Source organism: Babylonia areolata, chromosome 19 (assembly GCF_041734735.1).
Source record: "Babylonia areolata isolate BAREFJ2019XMU chromosome 19, ASM4173473v1, whole genome shotgun sequence".
NCBI lineage: Eukaryota > Metazoa > Mollusca > Gastropoda > Neogastropoda > Buccinidae > Babylonia > Babylonia areolata.
Genome location: NC_134894.1, coordinates 29,332,200 through 29,336,748, shown reverse-complemented (window position 1 = coordinate 29,336,748; position 4,549 = coordinate 29,332,200). Strand labels below are relative to the sequence as shown.

Genomic DNA, 4,549 nt, shown 5'->3' with positions numbered 1-4,549 from the left:
CCTCTTACGAAGCCACATTCTATTTTCATGATACTGACTGTCCATTCCACATCTGTCTTCCACATGCATCATTTACCATAATATTAAAAAATAAAAATATTAAAAAAAGAAATGACTGACACGATAATTACCTATCCACGTCAGTCAAATTTCATGGCGACTTGCTCTTCACTGCTCGCCGAACCAGACGAGAAGTCCGAGAAAAAAGGTTTATGAATAGTTGATTCGTTTCTTGACAGACGTAAATTACAGGCCAATGATAGACACTGACCCCAAGAGGTCAGTGTTACACTTGTCACGGTTCTTGTGAGGGAGGAAGGGTGTTGACGAAGGAGGGGGGGGGGGGGGGGAGGATGAGTGGGGAGAGAAAGTGACGAGTGACGTATGACTGTCGTCACTGGTGAAGGTTCGGGTCCCGAAGGAGGAGGAATTTTGTTTAATCCCCCGTCACACATACTGGTGACTGTAGACATTTTGTTAAGAGTTTTGATTGTTATTACATTTAAATGTTAGCGTTTAAAAAGTAGGAGAGGAGGGGGGTGGGGGTGGGGAAGAGTGGTGTGTTTGGGGAAAACCGGGTTGATGAAGGGTGGAATCAAAAATGAATATTTGGAATGAATATTCGAGTACAACTACTGAAAATTACTTAAAGTTTTTTTTGTTTTTGTTTTTTGTGAAAGAGAAACAACAGAATGCAAAAAGTTCAAAAACATCAATGTTAGAACGATCGATACGTGTACAATACAGACTTTGATATTTGGAATAATGACACGAGCTTCATTATACGTGCTATATATGTGCTACTTTTTTTTCTTATGTTGCACATGTTGTACTGTATGGAAAAAAGCAACAAAAAAAACCACACCAATGTTCCCAGTGACTTGTGATGACACACTTTCGTACAGGTAAGGCTTCATCACCGAAACATATATTACGCACTTGACCTTAGGACAATATTTATTCCATAATGAATTAATTCAATTCAATTCAAATTCAAAAACACTTTATTAATCCACATGGAAATTAACGTGTGCGATCACAGGCTCGTTGTAGACACCAACATAAAAATGAACACGTGTACCATACAATACACTAAAACAAGTCAGATAAAAACTCTCCGTAGATAATAGTCTGAAAATTAAACATAGAACAGATACACAAATCGGACCAAAGTCTTGTCAAAACGTTGGAGACAAACTCGTTATACACAGACTTCACGAAACGTTGGTGACCACTTCAAGGAATGTTTTTCATAAAATAATTCTAAAATTCGAGAGATGATTCAAATCATGCAGGCTGCATATGGTCTACTGCTGGCCTCTCATTGAATGTACTAACGGCTGTTTCAGGCACGCATGTTGAACACGACTCGAACAGCTTGAATGGTGTGTTTGGAAACACGATGTTTCGGCCATAAATTTGCAGTTATTCAGTAGTTCATTAATGAGAATGTCGTTGTTGTTGTTTTTTTATTGTAAAAATGGAAGTGTATTGTAAGAAAGCACCTTTGGTCATGTGTGGTGTATACAATCATGCGTTGAAAGACTTGGCCTTGTAAACAGACACGACTGACCCAAGCAGACGTTCGTCAGAACTCTTTAATCTCTTTTCCCAAAACCGTATCCTTCCACATGCATCAGGAGTTATAGACAAGTTCCCAAGTGGTTCTTAACAGTGAACCAATGTAATTTGTGCCGCTTGCATTTTGTTGATAGTGTTTTAATATTGTTGTTTTCCCTGTGTGTGTGTGTGTGTGTGTGTGTGCGTGTGTGCGTGTGTGCGTGGGTGTATGTGCGTGTGCGTGTGTGTATGCGTGTGCGTGTGTGTGTATGTGTGTGCGTGTTTCTCTCACTTTGGTTTGCAACACTGTTGCTGTTATCTTTATGACAGTTATTATGCCCTCATCCATCACCTCTTCCTTTCTCCTTCTGTTTCTCTTTCTCCTCTTCCTGCTGAGAGAGATAGATAGACAACAGACAGACAGACAGAGACAGACAGCATGTTATAGTCGCATTATATTGTGCGTATTGTCGTCGTTTTGGGGCAGCTTGGTTGGTTTGCCCCTGTATTTGTATTTGTATTTCTTTTTATCACAACAGATTTCTCTGTGTGAAATTCGGGCTGCTCTCCCCAGGGAGAGCGCGTCGCTACACTACAGCGCCATCCCTTTTTTTTTGGTATTTTTGTTATTTTTTCCTGCGTGCAGTTTTATTTGTTTTTCCTATCGAAGTGGATTTTTCTACAGATTTTGCCAGGAACAACCCTTTTGTTGCCGTGGGTTCTTTTACGTGCGCTAAGTGCATGCTGCACACGGGACCTCGGTTTCTTCGTCTCATCCGAATGACTAGCGTCCAGACCACCACTCAAGATCTAGTGGAGGGGGAGAAAATATCGGCAGCTGAGCCGTGATTCGAACCAGCGCGCTCAGATTCTCTCGCTGCCTTGGCGGACGCGTTACATCTAGGCTATCACTCCACCTTGCTTCCCATTTAAGGAGAGGTGTGTCTTGAGTGCCTCAACCAGCAGCATCAATCCTGCAAAAGAGAGGAGATGAGACGTAGTATCTACGAAAATATTGCCTGTCCACAGTGCAGCCACATTGATTTTGTGGGTCTGCCTTTGGGCTGCGTTCCCATCTTCCGAGTCACTGAGCGTCGTCATCGTTCGCGAGGGACGTCCATGGATATTGACCCTAATCAACTCGAACGTTCTGTTACGAGCACACTCCTTCCAGCTTCTTCTTCTTCTTCTTTTTCGGTGTGTGTGTTTGTGTGTGTGTGTGTGTGTGTGTGTGTGTGTGTGTGTGTGTGTGTATGTGTGTGTGTGTGTGTGTGTGTGCATGCATGCGTGCATGTGTGAGTGTGTGTGTTTCTGCATGAATAACACATACAACACTCTACAACCAGTACTATAGCCTACTTTTGGTGTACGACTGTGGTTATATATCACATCACACGGGTTTTCGCAAAGCTTAGGGGTAGGTCTACTTTTCCTCTCTTGCAACTTCCTTTACTGTCTGTCAAACTCGGATACACTGACTTTCTGTGTTTACATCCGGTGATAAAAACCCACTTTCCGTCACATTTGATGTATGATTAATGGAGTGAGATGTTCCTTTCTTCCGTTAATAAATGCAGTTTGTTATGCAAAAGACAGTAATAGCAGTCTGATTGTGTGTGTGTGTGTGTGTGTGTGTGTGTGTGTGTGTGTGTGTCCGTGATTCTGTGTCTTTGTGTCTGTGTCTTTGTGTCTTCATCGCTGTGCTACTGTATGCAATTAACTTGCTAGTTTAAAAAAAAAAAATATATATATATATATATAAAACAGTTCCATGAATCAATCAATCCACGGAGAATGCCCTTACATGTTCCTAGCTATATGTTTCATTTGACGGTTGACGCTATATTCTGATAATCAAACATCTTACTTCATCAAAACAGGCGAAACGTTAATCAGCAACATCCACGTGAGCTGGGTTCTTCAGTCTGAAGGTGGGTGTAAAACCTTTTTTTCCCCAAACTCACTTCGTTCGTTCATTCGACAGACACACAGACACTGAGACAGACACACAGACAGCCAGAGTGGATGTGCGTGTGCGTGTGTGTGTATGCTGTACGTCCGTTCATGCATGCGCACTCACACGTGCACGTGTACATACGTGTGTACGTGCGTCAGTGACAGCAAACACGTACTGTCTCTGTCTCTGCCTCTCTCTCTGTCTCTATCTCTTTCTCTCTCTCGTTTTCTCTCTCTGTGTCTGTCTCTGTATGTCTGTCTCTCTGTCTCTCTCTCTCCCTGGCACGATTTCTCTCTCTCGCTCGCTCGCGGACGTGTTGAGAAAGAAATCCATTGTGTCCGCTTATTTGGGGGGCACAAAGCAAGCTCCGCTGCACGCAGTCAAGACAAGGCCTCATGATTAACTCATCATGTTGACAGCCGGATCTCAGGCTCCTTGCTTGCGAAACAGGAGCGACGCTGTTACAGCACGCCAGACAATGCTGCCTGTCTGCACAGAAACAAAAGACAAGACACTGGGTGTGTGTGTGTGTGTGTGTGTGTGTGTGTGTGTGTGTGTGTGTGTGTGTGAGGGGGAAGGGGACGGGCGGGAGGGGTGCTTGCTGGAACCACGTTGTTCCCCCGACCCTTCCCCGTCCCCTCCACGCCCACCCCCTTTTTTTTCTTTTTTTTTTTATAAAAATACTCCATTCCTTTCAACAGGTCTTCTTGTGGGTGATGACGGTGGATGGAGGGTGCCTTGGTCCTAACAGGTTTGAAGAAGTGTGTTATATAGTAAAAGATATCTCTGTGTGTGTGTGTGTGTGTGTGTGTGTGTGTGTTGTTGTTGTTGTTGTTGTTGTTGTTGTTGTTGTTGTTGTTGTTGAGGCCTAACGGGGAAGGCGGTCAGCCAGAGCGCGAGATGTCCAACGGTCGAGTCACTTTCCGGACTCGCAATATTTCCTTCATTTCTAAACCCATCTTCCCGGCCTCACTCCTCCCAAACAAGATTTTCGGGTAGCTGTGCTGGTACCACACGTCATGGCATGAGACG

The 4,549-nt window shown here is 43.7% G+C and overlaps 1 long non-coding RNA gene across 1 annotated transcript in view; it reads left to right on the top strand.

Moving 5' to 3' along the window:
- The window catches only part of LOC143294018 (uncharacterized), a 7,898-nt gene extending 3,637 nt beyond the window's left edge, over nucleotides 1-4,261 (top strand). Inside the window, exons 2-3 of the long non-coding RNA XR_013056863.1 lie at nucleotides 3,441-3,491; nucleotides 4,219-4,261. This is a non-coding gene — a long non-coding RNA (uncharacterized LOC143294018). The remainder of the gene's footprint in view (nucleotides 1-3,440; nucleotides 3,492-4,218) is intronic.
- The last annotated feature ends 288 nt before the right edge of the window (nucleotides 4,262-4,549 follow it).